Here is a 23,107-nt window from a genome sequence, read left to right as displayed (position 1 = left end):
AATACAGAAACAGCTACCTCCCTGTAATTCGCATCGTTCCCTATATCTGATACCCCCATGTATCTATCTATTATTTGCAGGTCCTGATGGAAGTATTCAGATGTCATTTAATTTTCCCTCTGTTTTATGGAGAAAATTATTTTTCTCCACTTAACAGTTGTGGGGAAATACAACTCTAGTTGCCTGTTAATTTGCTCTAAGTTCTCCTGATTAAGTTTGTCAGTCATAAGACTATCCGACTCTAATCTACAATCAGTGATGAATTTTTGGGTGTCAATATTAGGGGGTAGGCACACTTTCAAAACTATCCGCCAGTGTGTTTTTGTCGGTTCGTACGCATTACCCAGATCTCTGATAAATTTCTGACATCTGGCTAAATGCTTCCGAGGGTCAGGGAATTCTGAAATGACTGATCGCAGCTCATCTCTGGGCCACGGGCAATACATTGCATTATTCCTGGTGAGGACTACTTCCGGACTATCGGTTCCCCCATTGGGAGTTACTATTTCCAAGACAGAGTGTAATCCTACCGTTCCGTTCCTAATCTGTTTACAGTGAGGTGTTGTTGTTTCTGTGCAATGAACTGTCTCATACTTACCAGTAGCTGTGACCTCACCAGTTCTTTCATTGGGGAATATTGTTACTGCTCTACCTGGTTGGACAGGTCCCACCTGAGTTTCCTGCAACATGACTGCTTGGAGGAGAGCTGCGATTTGGCTGAATCCTTCATCTCCCTGTGACCTAACACCTTGGAGAGACTTCAAAACAGGATACATTTTGCAAAAATTAGGGTTAATACATTGCTCTTTCATATTACTATCATTTACGGATGTATCATTGACTGTAGCCTTCTGTTCCCCTTCGACCTGTGTCGAAGGGGAACACAATGGTGTGTTTGTGTTCTCATTCCCGCTAGGTTTGGAACCTGCTGCATATGTTAATTTCTCTTGCATATCGCCCTCTTGCTGCCATAAGTTTAAACAATCTGTATGTCTAATCCTTTGTTTTCTGGATTTTATTAGACATATCCTACTCCTTAAATTCTGCAATACCTCTGGTTCAAAACTACCTATCCCAGGAAATGATGCTTTATCCTCCACAGTCATTTGTGTCCATTCATCACAAAAGGTCTCAGTGTGGGGACCATACTTCCCCCACATTACCAACCGCGCTGACCCCCTGGGTCTTAATTCTGCTGTCTGAACCCTGACTGAGGAATGTCCCTGTGTTGTGCACTTGGCTCCCATTGTGGACCCTTTTAACACGGGAAAATTTCCTAAAATGCTCCAAACACAGTAGTCTAACGGTGGCAGTCCTCAAAGTTCTTCCACTAACTTCTTCTGCTCCGAGTACCACGGATCCGCCCTATTTAGCAGACACGTGTAGCCATTGCAGGCCCTACTTCGGCCTATATCCCCTGGGCCTTTAGGAGTAACTTACCGTACCCAGTGAATATCTGCCTAAAAGACAATTTTTACACAAATCACGCTTGCATGTGCTCTACACAACGCGTATGATGACGAGATTTACGCACAAATATGCAAAACTTCGTATCACGTTGCGCCACGTATTGCTCACACAACCGTGCGGTCCAATCGTACCGCTTATAGACACTTGCTATCTATAAGTTGTAGGATCACTGGAGTCTTCACACTGTTCTCCAAAACAGCCAGAGTGTAATACCAAGAAAACAACAACTTCACAAAGCTTTATCACACTCCGTTGCACGTGTTCACCTAGACCGTGCTCACCAAGTTCACAGAGTTTCACCGAGTTCACCAAGCGGGGTTCAATACATTCACACCTTTTTCAGCCCACACTAACACTCTATAGTTTTCTGATCAGAAAAATATCCTTTCCTGTTAACTGATAGCTTTCCCCAGAGGTAATACAGTAGAAAAGGTTTTTTTTAAACTAAATTTTGGAAACCGAGCAATTTGTGCTATTGTAGCGTGGCTACTGTTCCGCCCCTAAACTAAACAATGCTATTGTGTAATTTGTACTTAGCGGTCTTACCCTTACGCACGTTGCGTAAACACGCGACCATGCGTATGTCTTTACGTTGCGTACGCAGTCCCGTACTTTGTCCGAGACACGTGTACAAAAACCGTACATCCGCAATAGTACAAATCCCACACTTCTATAAATGTAAGCGATATTACCTATAATCGTTTACTTAACACAACACAGTTGTCTTCTGTATAAACCTTTACAACTAGGCCAGGCTGCGTGTGTGTCTTACACTTACTTCCTTAAATATTTATTTTATTTTTAACTATATAGCACCAAATATCTCCGGTTTTCACATAGTTCTAAATGAATCTAGCAATAATCAATAATTCAAATGGTATGATTCAGATTGGATAGCTATCTTGCAGAACATACACTGATAGAAATATACACATAATTATAATATTATATATAATATATATTTATATAATATATATCACTTGACTCTCATAGAACCCCCACACAGTACACACCTACTGAAATGAATGCATTTCCTTTAAAGTCTCTAATTTGCATATCAATGCTGTGTGCTTTTGACTGCCTGTTCAAGAGGGTTGTTCACTGCTAAGAAAAAGCAGTTACACAGGTTAATTTGCATTTCAATGGCTATCTTATAGTAAGCAGAGTTAGCTAAATCTTAGAGGTAAAAGAAAAAACAACAACTTTGTTTATATCTGTGTGTCGTTCTTACATCAAGTATTCATCTTACTATTAACTTTCATTAAGCCCCATCTGAAACTATTTGAAATTGACTATGGCATGGGTTAAATAAATGCATTGGTAACTCATAAATGGTGATTGATTGTGACCAGGGAGAGCTGATTATTCTTGAGCAGACTGAAAATCAGCCATTTAGAAAAAATGACCTTCCTAAAATGGCCACTGCTCCTCCCCCTTCCACATCCATGAGGGTTACACAAAATGGTGGACAGGCCATGTGGTTAGTCCAAAATGGAGGACAAACCATGCGGCTTCCTTTGTCACAAAGAAATCACACACCATGCAAGCCCCTGAAGTTATTTTATGCCTGAGTTAAAAAAAAAACACTATATCAAGGCTATTGCAGCAACTTTTAAATGTACTTTTAACCCTACTTAACAGATAAGCAATCCAATCTGAATCAAACACAATATGACTCATTTGAACCTTGTTTTGCAACAATAAAAATACATTTTAGCATCTTAAATATTATGAGAAAAGAATTGTCCCTTAAATTTCATATCAGCATCTTACTAATAACACAACACAATACACGTGGATGTGATTCGTCAGCATTTTGCGATGCGTCCATCATTAGCCGGTTGATCACAGCCGCGTTTGTAATGTACAGTGCATTATCAAGAACGTGAAATCCCGGACGAGCCCCCATCTATGATGCCAAATTGATTTCTCACAAATATTTAAAATGCCCGCTCTAATATATATTGCAGACGCCAGGCACATCTTATTACCATATACGATAAAAGTGCGCTGTACATCGCAAACGCTGGCTCTCTTTATTCACTTCATCCAAAACATAACACAATGGATACTGTAATCTCTTTGTCCATTGGACACAGGGATGGTCATTTACAGTACAGGAGAGGTCATAGGTCTGTTTGAATAGGTGGGCGATGTCTTTCTTAACTGCTCTTGTGGGTGGTCTCCTCTGGATTCCCCCTGCATACATAATATACAGTAAATACAGTTTATATCTATATTCTATTTCTGCACATAACTATCAGCAGGAACATGCGATCTTCCGCAGACCAACACCGGAATGTTTCCCTTAAAATACCCTACAGCTGGATACCAAACATCACCTTATAACCTTAGTCTGTCCCCTCTTATCCTGCAAAGGTGAATCCCTTTGTTCTGCAACCATTTAAACAGCTATAACTTTCTGATGTGGTGTAAGGAGACTATGTGTACATTGTGCACTATTTGGATTAAATATGTAATGTGTTTTGATAGCTCTCCATGCGTTCACAAACTCCACCGTAAATACCCATACCACGCGCAGGACCGCGGGAGCGACCATATGCAAATTGCGAGTATGTGCACGCACGGGAGAACAAGTACACGCGCAGAGGCCATCTGTGTGTGGTTTGTATGTGATGTGTGTACTGCAATATTTTTCGACTTTGACACAAAGCAGACATGATGGGCGGGCCTACCCCTGGAGGATCCCAGGGTGGGAGGCCGACTTCTACAGTTTGCTCAGGTATGGTCACAGACCACTTTGGACGCCTGGGTAAGGGAAGTCATCACTCACGGATACGCCATCTCTTTCAAGACATGCCCCCTCGCCAGTTTTGCTCAACAAACGTCCCTTCGGATCCAGAAAAACCAAAAACTCTCCATCTGGTGGTACAATCCCTCCTGGACAAGGGAGTGGTAGTGCCGGTGCCTCTGACTCAGAGAGGCAGGGGGTACTATTCAACGCTGTTCCTAATTCCGAAACCGAATGGATCTTCCCGGCCCATTCTCAACCTCAAGTCTTTGAACAAATTTGTGAAAGTCTCCAAATTCTGTATGGAAACTCTTCGCTCTGTTGTTCTGGCCTTGGAGCCCAAGGACTATATGGTATCCCTGGACATACAGGATGCTTACCTGCATATACCTATTGCAGTGTCACATCAACAATACCTGCGGTTTGCTATTGGCAACCTACATTTTCAATTCCAGGCCTTGCCTTTTGGTCTGACCTCGGCTCCTCAAGTTTTCACCAAGGTCATGGCGGTCATGATGGCCCTACTCCGCCGTCAAGCTATCAGGATCCTGCCATATCTCGACGACTTGTTGATCCTGGCGAACTCACCTGAGGTTCTCCTTTGTCATCTGGTCCAATTCCTGCAAGCCCACGGGTGGCTCATCAATTAGAAGAAGTCTTCCCTGATTCCTGCTCAGAGCATGGTGCACCTGGGAGCACTATTGGACATCCACAAACAGCGGTTGTTTTTGTCTCCGGAGAAGGTCTTGAAGCTTCAGGACAAGATAAGATGCTTCCTGTCTCGCCCCACGCATTGATACACTTGGTGATGCAAGTACTAGGCCTCATGGTGTCGGCTTTAGGTGGAGTACGCTCAATTTCATTCCCGTCCTCTACAGCAGTTAATGCTCTCCGAATGGGATGGCCTGCTTCACCGGATCAGGCCTCACATGATATCCTTGGCTCCGGAGGTCTGTCTGTCACTGACCTGGTGGCTGCAGGACCAACAACTGAGCAGAGGTCATCCATTCTGGATCTCCAACTGGGTCCTTCTGACGACGGATGCCAGTCTGCGGGGTTGGGGCGTGGTGTTGGAGCAACACTCTCTTCAGGGTCGGTGGACCAGGGAGGAATTTCTCCTCCCGATAAACATTCTGGAATTTCAGGCAGTGTTCAATGCGTTGACACTAGCCCTGCCTCTAGTACAGAACAGGCCTGTTCAAGTACAGTCAGACAACGCCACCATCATCACCTTATAACCTTCAGGGTCTCACCCGAAGCCGCAAAGCACTGATGGAAGTTTCCATCTGCCAGCCATATCAGCAGTGTTCATTCCGGGGTTCCTAAACTGGGAAGCGGACTTCCTCAGTCGTCAGGACATACACGCCGGAGAGTGGAGCCTGCATCCGGAGGTCTTTCAACTCCTAATGGACCAGTGGGGACTACCAGATGTAGACCTGATGGCGTCTCGACACAATCACAGGGTTCCGGTCTTCGGAGCAAGGACAAGGGATCCTCAAGCAGCATTCATGGACGCACTGGCAATTCCCTGGCACTTTCGGCTGCCGTATGTGTTCCCTCCAGTGTCACTTCTGCCCAGGGTGATAAGGAAGTTCAAGCAAGAAGGAGGAATATTACTTCTAATCGCTCCGGCGTTGCCCAGACGGCATTGGTTCTCAGACTTGCAGGGTCTCTTGGTTGAGCGTCCTCTTCTGCTTCCGCAGTGCCCAGACCCCCTCGTTCAGGGCCCTTGTGTCTACCAGGATTTGGCCCGGCTGGCTTTGACGGCGTGGCTCTTTAAGCTTCCGTACTGAGGGCCAAAGGATTTTCGGAGGCGATCATTCAAACTATGTTGAAGGCCCGTAAACCGGCTTCTGCTCGGATTTATCATAAGGTCTGGAATTCTTATTTTGCTTGTTGTGCAACTAACAATTATGATGCATACAAGTTCAGTACTGCCAAACTCTTGGCTTTTCTGCAACAGGGCCTGGACTTAGGCCTTCGTCTGGCCTCCCTCAAGGTTCATATTTCTGCCTTGTCATTATGGTTTTAGAGATAAATTGCGACTCTGCCTGATGTTCATACATTCACTTAGGGTGTTTTACGTATTCAACCTCCCTATGTCCTTCTTGTGGCTCCTTAGGATATGTTGGTTGTTCTGGAGGCCTTACAAGAGTCTCCGTTTGAACCTCTTGAGTCTCTGGACCTTAAATGGCTTACTCTTAAGGTCTTGTTTCTGCTGGCTATTACCTCTGCTAGATGGGTTTCAGACTTGGGTGCCTTGTCCTGTCGGTCACCCTTTCTGATTTTTCATTGTAACCGTGCGGTTCTTCGAACTCGCCCTGGTTATCTACCTAAGGTGGTGTCATCTTTCCACCTTAACCAAGAGATTGTGGTTCCGGCCTTTACATCTCTGGGTTTATCCTCCAAAGAGCGGTCTTTGGATGTGGTACAGGCTCTCTGTATTTGTGTGAAGAGGACAGCTTCTCTTAGGAGATCGGATTCCCTCTTTGTCCTTTTTGGTTTTCACAAACGTGGCTGGCCTGCTAACAAGCAGACTTTGACCAGGTGTATTAGAATGGTGATTGCACATGCTTATGTACAGGATGTCCTTCCAGCTCCTGCTACCATCAAAGCCCATTCTACTCGGTCTGTTGGACCTTCTTGGGCAGCCCGCCGTGGTGCGACCCTTAAACAATTGTGCAAGGCAGCTACGTGGTCCTCTCCCATGAGGAACTGCTTTAGGACATCTCCGATGTTATCCCTGTGGAACCCCAGTGTACCCAGCTGCAGAAAAGGAGATTTATGGTAAGAACTTACCTTTGTTAAATCTTTCTGCGAGCTACACTGGGTTCCACAGGGCACCCACCCGTATGCACTTAGCTTCTTTGGGTTTGTATGGCATTAGCCATTGATACCTTCTCCTGTCATGAGAATGTAGTGTATGTGGCTATTAATGGTTGTCGTCTCTTTTACCTGCTACTGTATTGGACTGGTTAATAAAACTGAGCTCCTGTGTAAGGAGGCGAAGTTATAGAGGAGGTGGCGCTAAGCATCCTGGAAACAGTCAAAGCTTTTAGCCTGTTGGTGCCTCGGATCAAGATCTAACTCTACACCTCAATGTTATCCCTGTGGAACCCAGTGTACCTTGCAGAAAGAGATTTAACAAAGGTAAGTTCTTACCATAAATCTCCTTTTTTCCAGACACTCCCAGAAAATGGTCAGTTGCCTCCCAAAAACGCCTTCTTCCTGTCAATCACCATGCAATCGGCCATGCAAATGGATTCTTCACACAAACCCATCGCAGAGCAACAAACCGCTTTGTATTAGTGTGACGCTCCTGTGCATTGCAGTGCATACGCATGCGCAGTTCTGACCTGATCGCAGCGGTGCAAAAAACGCTAGCGAGCGATCAAGTCTAAATTAGGCCCAATGTCTGACATGGCCCAGAGGCCCTGATTCTGAATCAGATGCATCTGTAAAAATTGACATTTTCATGCCATCTGCGCATGTGCCAGAATCACGCGTCGCATTAACGGGTAAATGTAATAGGGTTGGAGTTGCCGGAGGTGCAAGACTTCAGGCGAGATGAGGGCATTCTTAGCTGAAGTCCAGCGCCTCCAGCAATTTGGGACCCTATTGCATTTACCCCGATGTGTCTGAAGTCGCAAGTGGGTGTGTTTATGCTGCAGTTGGATCTCCTGCTCTTAGCATGGGGCTGGTGCAAGTGCAGATACCAACGGTGACTGCTGCATCTACGGATGCTAGAACATGGCGGGACAGGCTTTCACTTTCAGACACACAGATTTTGAGAGTTCGGCTGATTGTCGTATTAACATATATTAAACTGAGTACAATGCTGCGGCTGTAGCAAAAGCAGTCACAGACTCAGAATCAGCCGCTCTGCGACTCAGCCAAAACACTTTCCCACATTAATAGATTAGTATATTTTTTAATTAACACACTGTGGGAATTCTTACAGATAGGTGTTATTTAGTTCAAATCAATTTACACTTTAATTGCACACAGATGTTGTAGTTTACCCAAAAGTGATGACTACTTATGCAACCAATTAATGTAATTAATATGAAAGGCATTGTCTTTTTTTCCATTTTATTTGACATTACTATAGCAACAGTTTTTAGTCTGGCACGAAGACTTGGACATTAATAATCCTTTCAGACATATCGAGAATCCCGGATTTTTGCCGGGGCTCGGCCAAACTACACAGGTTTCATACCCTCCAACATGACCCGCCCCACTAGGTACAAAATACTCTGTTTCTGGACTTCCCTCTTAATTTATTATTGCCATCACCTGTGAAGAAACAGCTTTCTTATCATTTAACTAGTTCAACACAGGTGATGGAAATCATAAATTAAGAGGGAAGTCCAGGAACAGAGCATTTTGTACCTAGTGGGGCGGGTCATGTTGGAGGGTCTGAGGTTTCACTTATGTCTAAAAGCCACCAACCCAGGAACACATTCCCGGGTCGGCGCCCCTGCTATTGACCAGGGGTTTCCATGGGATATTTGTCCTAGATAGACAGCCCAGGCTAAGTCTCAATGATGCAACCCAGGATTTTACTCCCAGGTTGCACCTAGAAGCCTCTGATTGACTGGTCAGGACTGCCTGGAGGCACCCTAGCTACAGGAATGCTGCCCGTTGTCGTGAAGGCTGGAGAAGGAGTGTTATGAGTGTGACACGTGTGTGTATGACATGTATGTGTGTTTATGACATGAGAGCAGCCTGGTAGTCTTGGCCTGTAGAAAGCCAGGGCAGGTGTAGTGTGAAAAGATGGTAGCCAGCAAAGACCCAGGTCTGAGCAGGGAAATTTTTGGACGTATGTTTAAAAGTGGTACAAGGAGCTGGCTATTGCAGGGTGATAAACCCTTTTCTTTCCCTTCAATAATAATAATGCATATATAAACCATACTTGCCTACCTGACCCTCTCCATGAGGGAGAAAATGCTCTATTCCTGGTCTTTCCTGGTAATGTATGATTGCCATCACCTGTGGTGAGCTAGTTAATTGATAAGAAAGGTGTTTCACCACAGGTGATGGCAATCATACATTACCAGGAAAGTCCAGGAACAGAGCATTTTCTCCCTCATGGGGGGTCATTCCGAGTTGATCGCTAGCTGAATTTGTTCGCAGCGATCAGGCTAAAAAACGGCAGTTCTGCGCATGCGGCGCAATGCGCACGCGCGACGTACGGGCACAACGAACGATGTAGTTTTGTACAGGGTCTAGCGATGCATTTCAGTCGCACTGCTTGCCGCAGAGTGATTGACATGAAGTTGGCGTTTCTGGGTGGCAACTGACCGTTTTCAGGGAGTGTGCGGAAAAACGCAGGCATGTCAGGAAAAATGCAGGCGTGGCTGGGAGAACGCTGGGCGTGTTTGTGACGTCAAATCCGGAACTGAATAGTCTGAAGTGATCGCAAGCGCTGAGTAGGTTTTGAGCTACTCTGAAACTACACAAAAATTTTTTGCAGGCGCTCTGCGATACAACCGTTTGCACTTCTGCTAAGCTAAAATACACTCCCAGTGGGCGGCGGCATAACGTTTGCACGGCTGCTAAAACTAGCTAGCGAGCGATCAACTCGGAATGACCCCCATGGAGAGCGTCAGGTAGGAAAGTATGATGTAAACCACAGGTTCTCAAACTCGGTCCACAGGACCCCACACAGTGCATGTTTTGCAGGTAACCCAGCAGGTGCACAGGTGTATTAATTACTCACTGACACATTTTAAAAGGTCCATAGGTGGAGCTAATTATTTCACTTGTGATTCTGTGAGGAGACCTGCAAAGCATGCACTGTGTGGGGTCCTGAGGACCGAGTTTGAGAACCTGTGATGTAAACCATTAGCATACCTCCCAACATGACCCTCTCCAGGAGGGACAGAGAATGCTCTGTTCCTGCACTTCCCTCTTAATGTATGATTTTCATCACCTATGTTGAACTAGTTAATTGATAATAAAAAAAAAAAAAGGTGTTTCTTCATAGGTGATGGCAATCATAAATTAAGAGGGAAGTCCAGGAACAGAGCATTTTTTCCCTCCTGGAGAAGTGTGGTATGCAAGGTCGACAGTAACTAGGTCGACAGGGTCTCTAGGTCGACAGGTCAAAAGGTCGACATGAGTTTTTAGTGTTTTTTTGGTGTAATTTTCTCCGTACAGTGTTTGGGAACCCCAATTAGTGCACCGTGTCCCCTCACATGGCTCGCTTCACTCGCCATGCTTCAGGCAAGGTTACTATTCCCAATCGTAGTCCATGTGGATCGTTAAGTATGAAAAAGGTCAAAAAAAGAAAAACATTGTGAAAAACTCATGTCAACCTTTTGACCTGTCGACCTAGAACATGTTGACCTAGAGACCCTGTTGACCTAGTTACTGACGACCTAGAGACTGATCCCCTCCTGGGGAGGGTCATGTTGGGAGGTATGCATTAGTGATCACCAGACAATATTACACTGCGCTCTATCATACCCATAATGACAGCTGCAAACGTCAGGAGCACCCATATATAAAAGATGGGAGTCCCATCTTAAAATTATTTTGCCCCTAAGCAGCTATTGTCTGGTGATACGATACAGACAAAAGTATTCCATAGATGGGGGAGGGAAGGACACATTGTGCCACATTTCCCCCATGCTGGCCAGCACACGGGAGGAACCCTACTTCTTATTTTTCAAAGTAGGCTGACCATAATATCCCTTTAAACTGGGACTCTCATAAATTACACAGGTTCTGGGGCTGATTAAAACCAGGTGACATACAAACTAGAAGTCAGCGAGCCACAGAACCTGTGTAATTTATGAGTGTCCCAGTTTAAATGGATATTATGGTCAGTCTAGATAAAGTGCTCCGTTACTGTCTATTTTAATTAAAAAAATTGTAAGCCTTGTTGTGCTACTATATTATTCTTGTGGTGTGTGTTTTGGTTAATTTTACTTTATATGTTATCATTAGTTTTTTTGCTTATTGTATTTCTGAAAATACAAAGTTCTCTTTAAAAAAAAGTACTTCTATTACAAAAAGTATTTCATATAATGTTCTCTTTAAAGAAAAAGTATAATTTCTGTGTGTACTTCATATAACAAATTAGAATATTGATATTGTAATGTGACAAGCACTAACATAAATAAATAAAAAAATCTCAGCAGCAGAAATTACATCTGTGAAATAAATTGTTTGTATTGTATAATTATGCGTTGTAACAGGTCAGGGGAACAGCTACCATTTCCTGGGGTAGATGCTAGTGTGCTGCAGATGAGAGTTTACACAAGTCGGTTGGTTTGGTGCAACTGACCTCATCCATTTTAATTGTGCAGAAAACCAGAAATAAACATTAAAAATAACAAACCTTGCTGGCTGACACTAACTAAGTACAGGATAATCCTAACTCACTAAACAAAAAATACAAGAAGAGGTTTACCAGACACCGCTCACTGGTTTCTCTCTCTCACAGAGACTCCAAAGTCTATCATCTTTCCCCAGGCAGTATAAGATAGGGATGCCAATCGGTGGATAATCCATCGATGGTCACCATTGAAGGTACCATTGATGGATAACCTGATGGTGTAAAACCATCTGGATGGGATCCATCGACGATTTTACCCATCGATGGTCACCCATGCTTTACTGTATAATCAAATGCGGACCAATCAGGGCCTGGGGCAGTGGCTTCACGGGTGTCAGCGGGTTGGGCTTAGCTCTGTGCCCGGACACTGAAATATATATATATATCTATAAAAATTGGTAGCAGTGAACCATCCATGGCGGGAAACCATCTGGTACTCCCCGATCGATGGCAAAAGTATTCAACATCGGCCATAGACCATTGATGATTTTGAAACATCGATGGTAAATGGACATTCCTAGTATGAGCCTTTTAACACACACCTACAGCTGAAAGCCCTAATTAGCCTTCTGTGAGGCTAATAGCCCAAAGACCTAAATGCAAGGAAAACACACCCTCTCTTCTCACATCCAACCCAGTGGCGCATGCAGGGGGGGTTTCTGAGTACCCAGAAACCCCCCTGACAGACCAAGTTTTTTTTGGTAGACACAGGCAGCAGAGCTCTTCACACATTGTGCGGGCTGCTCCTCTGGCCGAGAGGCACTGCAGCACTCATCAGCGGCGGGCACTTCAGCTGCAGGGACTCGGCACTGGCAGGGGAGACGGACATTCAGCAGAGAGAGGGGCTGCATGATTTCGGCAGTCGCGGCATCGGCGGAGGATAGCAGGCGCCAGCAGCGGGACCGCAGCAGTGAAGAAAGCATCATGGGAGGCAGGCACTATCAGCAGCGGGAGCTGTGGGACATTGGCAGCAGTGTCAGGCGGCATTGACGGCAGTCACTGGCAGCGGTGGGAGCGCAGATGCCTAAGGGTGCCGGTGCATGTGTTCATACATATGTGAGTCTTCATGTAGTTATACATAAAGAGAAAGTAAACTGTCAGTGTATCAATTACAATCACTGACTGAAAAGCTATTGGAGTGCTGCCAGTAGTGTGTGTATGTATATGTATATATGTATATATATATATATATGTGTATATATATGTGTGTGTGTATATATATATATATATATATATATTATACGTATATATATATATGTATGTGTGTGTATATATATATATATGTGTGTGTGTGTGTATATATATATATATATATATATATATATATATATACATACACAAAGCCGCAGGTTAGGCACTCCCAAAAGCTAAATGGCACACAGGCCGGTGCCTCTGTAATGTAGACTGTATAGAACAGGAAGACATGGCACTCACGGCTCAATAATTCAAGATCACACCAAAGGTGAAGTTACTGTTTCAGCGGTCTGTGCCACTCTCGCCAGGTTTTTTGGTAAATATATATGTGTGTATATATATATATATATAGGTAGGCACTCCCAATCCTTGTATGGTACTCAGCCACGGTGCCAGAAGCCATATGAGAGCTGTGTAGTATGGAACTCAGTGGATTTTCTAGAAAAAAAATAATCAAATTGCATCCTTGATTTGCAACGTTTCTGGTTTATTACCCATCGTCAGGCAGTATATATATATATATATATATATATATATGATACGTTCAGCATACTTGCATTAGGATGCCGGAAGACAGAATACCGACACCAAGATCCCAACATAGGGGGAAATTTACTAAGCTCCCGATTTTGACCGAGATGCCGTTTATTCATCAAAGTGTCATCTCGGTAATTTACTAAGCAATAATCACGGCAGTGATGAGGGCATTCGTAATTTTTTGCAAGTCCAAGAAAAAAATTACGAATGAATACACCATCGGTCAAAACGCGGCTGTTTAAGTATGAATCTCGGTCATTTACTAAGAAGTGCAAAGCAAAAAAAAAACAAACACTGCCGTGAAAAATTACAACTCGTAAAAAAGTGCAAAAAAAAAACAGACCTGCTTTTTTTTTCCGTGATTGGATAGGCATGCAGGGATCCATGAGATCCGTGCATGTATATCAGTGGGAAGGGGTGGGAAAGTTGTTATTTTATTAAAAAAAATTGCGTGGGGTCCCCCCTCCTAAGCATAACCAGCCTCGGGCTCTTTGAGCCGATCCTGGTTGCAGAAATATGGGGAAAAAAATGACAGGGGTTACCCCATATTTAAGCAACCAGCATCGGGCTCTGCGCCTGGTCCTGGTTCCAAAAATACGGGGGACAAAAAGAGTAGGGGTCCCCCGTATTTTTAAAACCAGCACCGGGCTCCACTAGCTGGACAGATAATGCCACAGCCGGGGGTCACTTTTATATAGTGCCCTGCGGCCGTGGCATCAAATATCCAACTAGTCACCCCTGGCCGGGGTACCCTGGGGGAGAGGGGACCCCTTCAATCAAGGGGTCCCCCCCCCAGCCACCCAAGGGCCAGGGGTGAAGCCCGAGGCTGTCCCCCCCCCATCCAATGGGCTGCGGATGGGGAGGCTGATAGCCTTTTGTGATAATGAAAAGATATTGTTTTTAGTAGCAGTACTACAAGGCCCAGCAAGCCTCCCCCGCATGCTGGTACTTGGAGAACCACAAGTACCAGCATGCGACGGAAAAACGGGCCCGCTGGTACCTGTAGTACTACTACTAAAAAAATACCCAAAAAAAGACAAGACACACACACCGTGAAAGTAAAGATTTATTACATACATGCACACAAACATACATACATACTTACCTTATGTTCACACGATGGTCGGTCCTCTTCTCCAGTAGAATCCAAGGGGTACCTGTTGAATAAATTCTACTCACCAGATCGCGGGTCCCAGGGTCCTCGGGGCATCCATTTGTAATCCACGTACTTGCATAAAATAAGAAAACGGAAAGCCGAGCCACGAACTGAAAGGGGCCCCATGTTTTCACATGGGACTCCTTACCCCGAATGCCAGAAACCCACTCTGACTTCTGTCTAAGTGGGTTTCTTCAGCCAATCATGGAGCGCCACGTTGTAGCACTCTCCTGATCGGCTGTGTGCTCCTGTACTGAGTGACAGGCGGCACACGGCAGTGTTACAATGTAGCGCCTATGCGCTCCATTGTAACCAATGGTGGGAACTTTCTGCCCTGCAGTTGACCTAAAGTGACGTCACCGCTGAGCAGAAAGTTCCCACCATTGGTTACAATGGAGCGCATAGGCGCTACATTGTAACACTGCCGTGTGCCGCCTGTCACTCAGTACAGGAGCACACAGCCGATCAGGAGAGTGCTACAACGTGGCACTCCCTGATTGGCTGAAGAAACCCACTTAGACATCAGTCAGAGTGGGTTTCTGGCAGTCGGGAAAAGGGGATCCATGTGCAAACATGGGTCCCCTTTTAGTGCGTGGCTCGGGTGTCCGTTTTGTTATTTTTTTCAAGTACGTGGATTACACCTGGATTCCCCGAGGACCCTGGACCCCTGGATCTCGTGAGTATAATTTCTTCAACAGGTACCCCTTGGATTCTACTGGAGAAGAGGACCGACCTGCGTGGGAACATAAGGTAAGTATGTATGTATGTGTGTATGTATGTAATAAAATTATACTTTCACGGTGTGTGTGTCTTGTGTTTTTTTGGGTATTTTTTTAGTCGTAGTACTACAGGTACCAGCGGGCCCGTTTTTCCGCCGCATGCTGGTACTTGTGGTTCTCCAAGTACCAGCATGCGGGGGAGGCTTGCTGGGACTTGTAGTACTGCTACTAAAAACAATATCTTTTCTTTTACAACAAAGGCTATCAGCCCCCCCATCCGCAGCCCATTGGATGGGGGGGGACAGCCTCGGGCTTCACCCCTGGCCCTTGGGTGGCTGGGGGGGGGACCCCTTGATTGAAGGGGTCCCCACTCCCCCAGGGTACCCCGGCCAGGGGTGACTAGTTGGATTTTTGATGCCACGGCCGCAGGGCACTATATAAAAGTGACCCCCGGCTGTGGCATTATCTGTCCAGCTAGTGGAGCCCGGTGCTGGTTTTAAAAATACGGGGGACCCCTACTCTTTTTGTCCCCCGTATTTTTGGAACCAGGACCAGGCGCAGAGCCCGATGCTGGTTGCTTAAATATGGGGGAACCCCTGTCATTTTCCCCCCAATATTTTTGCAACCAGGATCGGCTCAAAGAGCCCGAGGCTGGTTATGCTTAGGAGGGGGGACCCCACGCAATTTTTTATTTAGATTTTACAGTGTTTAATTAAAAAAAAAAAAAAAAAGAACCCCAGCACGGATCACACAGATCCGGCCGAGATTAATTGTAAAAAAGTCGGCAGTGTTTTGCTAATCACTGCCGTAAAAAACAAAAAAAAACACGAATGACATCGACATCGGAAGAAAAGAAAAACCCGAATACGACAGCTTAGTAAATTAGTCGTAATAAATTCAAAAAGTTGCAGTTTTACACTTTCGATGTCATTCGTGATTGAACTTTGACCTTTTTCCGAAAATTACGAATGTTAGTAAATTTACCCCATAGATCAAAAAGCAGGGGCCAGAATCCCAACTACTGGCATCCCGAACATAAATTTGCCGGGCTCCTTAGTGATAGGCGGGGAAGGTTAGGTTTAGGCTGAACGAAAGGGTGGTTAGGTTTAGGCACCAATGGTTAGGGTTAGGCTGCGGGGGCTAGGGGGACTGGGGTTAGGGTCAGTATGCAGGAAGGGAGGGTTAGGGGTTAGGATACTTAAAGCGCAGATGTCGGGATCCTGCGTGTGTGTGTGTATATATATATATATATATATATATATATATATCACACATACTGTATCTGGAGTGGAAACCCCCCTTTAGAAATCCTGCGTTTGCCCCTGCAACCCCAGGACACTAATCCGGTTCTTGCCAAAAGCTCTCAACAGAACCAACACAATATTCCTGGGGTTTGAAACCATATAGGTTATACCATTGTCAGACATAAGACCCGGAAAATACACGGATACAACCCAGGTCTATCAATCAGGGAATTTCTCGGGTCTCAGTCCGAGACCCCCATTCAAATGACACCAAATACGCAGGAAATTCCCAGATCGGATGCATTCACACTGAACCTAGGTCTGACCTGGAATTTGATATTTAAAGGAACACGCTGGACAGGGGGGTGACATGATGGAAAATACGCTGCATGGGGGCAGGTGCGCCAAATTCTGTTTTTCCTGGTGGGGGGTGCCTAAATCTACCCCCCTTGCATCGCAGCCTAACCCTAAACCTTCCCCCGCAGCCTAATCCTAACCCTTTTAGGGGGTGCCTAAATCTATTCCCCCTGCTCCGCAGCCGCCTAAACCTAACCTACCCCCTCCTGTGTGGTATTTCGACTGTCAGGATCCTGAACGGATCTCATATATATGTCTTATGTCATACTATCGCTTTGGGGTGTATGTATTATAGTGGCGATGTCCCCTGAGCTCACAGCACATCAGCTCAGTGCTGACGCGCTGTGTCTCCTTGCCCGGCCGGTTCCTCTGCGCATGTGTGGGATAGAAACATAGAATTTGACGGCAGATAAGAACCACTTGGCCCATCTAGTCTGCCTTTTTTTAACCATATTTTTATCTCATAACTTGTTGGATCCTTTATTTCTTTGTAAGGATATCCTTATGTCTATCCCATGCATGTTTCAATTGCTCTACTGTCTTAGCCTCTACCACCTCTGATGGGTGGCTATTCCACTTGTCCACTACCCTTTCTGTGAAGTAATTTTTCCACAAATTTCCCCTGAACCGTAGTCCAGAGCAGGCACTCGTCACAAGCAGGGACAGCTCTTTCCCTGCTGTGGTGAATGGTTATCGCCACCAGCAGTTGTCAAAATCGACAGCTGCAGGTGTCAGACCGTTCATATATGCCAATGCATATCGGTCTGCTATATTTTAAATAGCAGCGCCAATATGGTCACTGTGCACACTCTGCTGCTGTAATACATGGGGGAGAAGTGGTATCAGTGCACATAACGTGCAATCAGGGGTGTATCTTCCTATTGGCCAGGATGGCACTCGCCAGGGGCGCCATCCGAGGAGGCGCGCCATCCAGAGGTGTCACCCGTAGGCAGTAGGTAGATGCCTTTTTTTCTTGCTCAGAAATACCCCTCCCTTTCGAGCACCTGAATGATATCACTAAGCTAATTGAGCATCTACCATTATATATGTCTGGTGTGAGAGGCAGAGAGGTTCCTGCATTAGAAGGAGGTGCAGGCCCTGACATGCCACATAGAGCATTATGGGGTTGCTCCAAGGTAGGTAGCTCTTAGCTTAGACATATTGTAGTAAGGAGCCATTATCATGTGGCTCCGTGCTGGTTAATATTAGACCCAGATTGGGGTAATGGAGGTGTGAGGTGTGGTGCCTCTGGACTGGCTGAGCTGGATGGCTTTAGTGTGGCATACCTTTACATTCTATTAACACTTTTCACTTATTTATTTTCTAACACTATTTCTCTATTTTAATTACATTTCATTTTTGTATCACCCTCTCTATAGCTTCGGCTTCCTAAATACTAAATCATTAACACTATAGTTTTTTCACTGATATGCTACGCTGGGCTTTCTGGCTTGTGCTGGTGTTTTGGGGTGCCACACCCTGCACCTAGATATAGCGCTAGGGACCCCAAATATACAGAGATGCCTTGATGCAGCTTTGGGGCTTAACCACACATTTGCGCAAATATGTGTAACGAAGATCTCTGAATTCTATTATTATGTGGGATTTATATCTGGTTACTGTTATCATTCAGGGTGCTGGGGGAAACCAAATGCCTTTTTTTCTTGCTCAGAAATACCCCTCCCTTTCGAGCACCTGAATGATATCACTAAGCTAATTGAGCATCTACCATTATATATGTCTGGTGTGAGAGGCAGAGAGGTTCCTGCATTAGAAGGAGGTGCAGGCCCTGACATGCCACATGGAGCATTATGGGGTTGCTCCAAGGTAGGTAGCTCTTAGCTTAGACATATTGTAGTAAGGAGCCATTATCATGTGGCTCCTTGCTGGTTACTATTAGACCCAGATTGGGGTAATGGAGGTGTGAGGTGTGGTGCCTCTGGACTGGCTGAGCTGGATGGCTTTAGTGTGGCATACCTTTACATTCTATTAACACTTTTCACTTATTAATTTTCTAACACTATTTCTCTATTTTAATTACATTTCATTTTTGTATCACCCTCTCTATAGCTTCGGCTTCCTAAATACTAAATCATTAACACTATAGTTTTTTCACTGATATGCTACGCTGGGCTTTCTGGCTTGTGCTGGTGTTTTGGGGTGCCACACCCTGCACCTAGATATAGCGCTAGGGACCCCAAATATACAGAGATACCTTGATGCGGCTTTGGGGCTTAACCACACATTTGCGGAAATATGTGTAACGAAGATCTCTGAATTCTATTATTATGTGGGATTTATATCTGGTTACTGCTATCATTCAGGGTGCTGGGAGAAACCAAATGCCTTAGATTCAATTTTAGAGGCAGCAGCTATCCCCCCACCCCCGTGTAGTTCCTCACCAGCAGGGATGCCCAGTAATGATCACAGCATGCAGCAGCGGCTGTTGGGAGATGTAGTTTATGTAGAGTTTCTTGTCTGTATTGTGGTGCGGTGCTGGACCCCGGCGCCAATTACAGTGGCTGCTGCTGCATTCTTTGATCATTAATGGGCATTCCTGATGTTGAGGAACTACATGGGGTGGGGGGATAGCTGCTGCCTCTAAAAGTGAATCTACCTTAAAGTGCTGCATTTAATAGTAAAATCAACATGGGTCACATGTGTGTCTGGCACTGTGGGGGCATACGTGTATCTGGCACTGTGAGGGCATACGTGTATCTGGCACTGTGGGGGCATACATATATCTGGCACTGTGGGGGCATTTGAGTGTCCGGCACTGTAGGGGCATACGAGTGTCTGGCACTGAGGGGGCATATGTGTATCTGGCACTGTGGGGGCATATGTGTATGAGGCACTATACTCGGAGGCATTATGTGTACCTGGCACTGCACTACTTGGGTCATTATGTGTAACTGGCACTATACTGGGGGACATTATGTGCATCTGACACTATACTGGGGACATTATGTGTAAGGAGAACTACTGTGGGTATTGGGGGTAATTCCAAGTTGATCGCAGCAGGATTTTTGTTAGCAATTGGGCAAAACCATATGCACTGCAGGGGAGGCAGATATAACATGTGCAGAGAGAGTTAGATTTGGGTGGGGTGTGTTCAATCTGCAATCTAATTTGCAGTGTAAAAATAAAGCAGCCAGTATTTACCCTGCACAGAAATAAAATAACCCACCCAAATCTAACTCTTTCTGCACGTTATATCTGCCTCCCCTGCAGTGCACATGGTTTTGCCCAATTGCTATCAAAAATCCTGCTGCGATCAACTTGGAATTACCCCCATTGTGTGTAAGGCTGCTAATTGTGTGTGTGCATGTGTCGGGGGTGTGATTATATATTTATAGTTTGATATCATAATATAAAATTCTGTGGCCACGTCCACTTTCCCAGGAGCATGCACGCCTTCCTATATATATATATATATATATATATATATATATATATATATATGGAGAGGAGTCAGAACAAACAAATGTCCAAGACAGGACATGGCACTCCAGGACTTAAGAATAAATAACTTTAATGCATCCTCTTAATCAACGCCCTGCATCACTCGAACAGCCAGTGGTGCAGTGAAAACTGTGGTAAAATAACACAAGCATGTTACATGTCTGTAACATGCTTGTGCTATTTTACCACAGTTTTCACTGCACCACTGGCTGTTCGAGTGATGCAGGGCGTTGATTAAGAGGATGCATTAAAGTTATTTATTCTTAAGTCCTGGAGTGCCATGTCCTGTCTTGGACATCTGTTTGTTCTGACTCCTCTCCATGTTTAAATTTTGGACAAAGGCACACAGGCAGCTGGATATTATTGGGAGTGCCGGATTATCTGGACATTGTGTGTATATGTATATATATATATATATATATATATATATATGCACTACTGTATGGCATATTGTGTATAAGGGGTACTACTGTGTAGTGAATAATGTACATTACTGTGCTGTGTAATATGAGTAAGGCACACTACTGTGGTGTAATTTTGAATTGGGGTACTATTGAGTGGCCACACCCCTTTTTTGGCACACGTGCCTTCCCTATTTCAAATATGGGGGAGGGGGGGCACCAGTCCTTTACTTTGCCTGGGGCGCTTGGACCCCTAAATACACCCCTGCGTGCAATGATACCACTTTTCCCCCATAATGAAGATTAATCCTATTTACCCCTTTGTATGATCCTGATGAAGGGGAGCACATCCCCAAAAACATTGATTTTCAATACAACCAAACCCTGACCTTTTTTTAAAGTGGCAGTCATTTACACGTAAGGGTTGTCTGTCAGTAAGAATGTATGTGCCAGTAAGGGGTATTTGTAAGTGGAATCTGTGTCAATAAGGTGTGTCAGTAAGTGTGTCTATGTCAGTAACTAGAATCTGTGTCAGTAAGGGGTGTCTCAGTAAAGGGTTCCGTGTTGGTGTGTTTGTGTCAGTAATGGGTGTCTATCAGTAAAAATATATGTGCTAATAAATCGTGTGTGTGTCAGTAAGTGTAATCTATGAAAGGGGTGTCTGTGCTAATAAATGGTATCTATCAGTAAATGTGTTTGTATCAGTAAGGGGTGTAAGTGTGTCTATGTCAGTGAATGTGTCTGTGTCAGTAAGCATGTCTATCAGTGTTTGTATCAGTAAGTGGAATCTTTGACAGTAAGGGGCGTCTGTGTCAGTTAGTGTGTCAGTAAGATGTGTCTGTGTTAGTAAGTGGTATCTGTCAGAAAGGGGTGCCTGTCATTAGGTATGTATGTTCCAATAAGTGGTATATGTGTCTGTAAGTGGTATCTGTCAGTAAGTGGTGTATGTGTCAACTGTTTGTGTCAGTAAGAGTGCATGTGTCCGTAAGAGGGTTTGTGTCAGTGTGTTTGTGTCGGTGGGGGGTGTATGTGTTAGTAAGAGGTGTCCGTGTTGGTAAGTGGTGTCTGTGTCAGTATCTGTGTCACTAAGTGTGTCCCAGGAGCCCTCAGTTCCCTGTCTGCTCTGTTTTGGCCCCTTCTTCTCCCCTTTCCCTATTTGCTCTGTATTGCCCCATTTTCTCTGACGTCCTAGTGGATGCTGGGAACTCCGTAAGGACCATGGGGAATAGACGGGCTCCGCAGGAGACTGGGCACTCTAAAAGAAAGATTAGGTACTATCTGGTGTGCACTGGCTCCTCCCTCTATGCCCCTCCTCCAGACCTCAGTTAGATTTCTGTGCCCGGCCGAGCTGGATGCACACTAGGGGCTCCCTGAGCTCCTAGAAAGAAAGTATATGTTAGGTTTTTTATTTTACAGTGAGACCTGCTGGCAACAGGCTCACTGCAACGAGGGACTAAGGGGAGAAGAAGCGAACCTACCTGCTTGCAGCTAGCTTGGGCTTCTTAGGCTACTGGACACCATTAGCTCCAGAGGGATCGACCGCAGGACCCGTCCTTGGTGTTCGTTCCCGGAGCCGTGCCGCCGTCCCCCTTACAGAGCCAGAAGCATGAAGATGGTCCGGAAAATCGGCGGCAGAAGACTTCAGTCTTCACCAAGGTAGCGCACAGCACTGCAGCTGTGCGCCATTGCTCCTCATACACACTTCACATTCCGGTCACTGAGGGTGCAGGGCGCTGGGGGGGGGCGCCCTGAGCAGCAATAAAAACACCTTGGCTGGCAAAATAATCACAATATATAGCCCCAGAGGCTATATATGTGATAATTACCCCTGCCAGAATCCATAAAAAAGCGGGAGAAGAGTCCGCGAAAAAGGGGCGGAGCTATCTCCCTCGGCACACTGGCGCCATTTTCTCTTCACAGTGCAACTGGAAGACAGCTCCCCAGGCTCTCCCCTGTAGTTTTCAGGCTCAAAGGGTTAAAAAGAGAGGGGGGGCACTAAATTTAGGCGCAATATTGTTTATACAAGCAGCTATTGGGGAAAATTCACTCAGTGATAGTGTTTATCCCTACATTATATAGCGCTCTGGTGTGTGCTGGCATACTCTCTCTCTGTCTCCCCAAAGGGCTGTGTGGGGTCCTGTCCTCAGTCAGAGCATTCCCTGTGTGTGTGCGGTGTGTCGGTACGGCTGTGTCGACATGTTTGATGAGGAGGCTTATGTGGAGGCGGAGCAGATGCCGATAAATGGGATGTCGCCCCTGTGGGCCGACACCAGAGTGGATGGATAGGTGGAAGGTATTAACCGACAGTGTCAACTCCTTACATAAAAGGCTGGATGACGTAACACCTATGGGACAGCCGGCTTCTCAGCCCGCGCCTGCCCAGGCGTCTCAAAGGCCATCAAGGGCTCAAAAACGCCCGCTCCCTCAGATGGCAGACACAGATGTCGACACAGAGTCTGACTCCAGTGTC

This window comes from Pseudophryne corroboree, chromosome 6, assembly GCF_028390025.1.
Source record: "Pseudophryne corroboree isolate aPseCor3 chromosome 6, aPseCor3.hap2, whole genome shotgun sequence".
Lineage (NCBI taxonomy): Eukaryota > Metazoa > Chordata > Amphibia > Anura > Myobatrachidae > Pseudophryne > Pseudophryne corroboree.
This window is presented reverse-complemented; position numbering follows the sequence as displayed.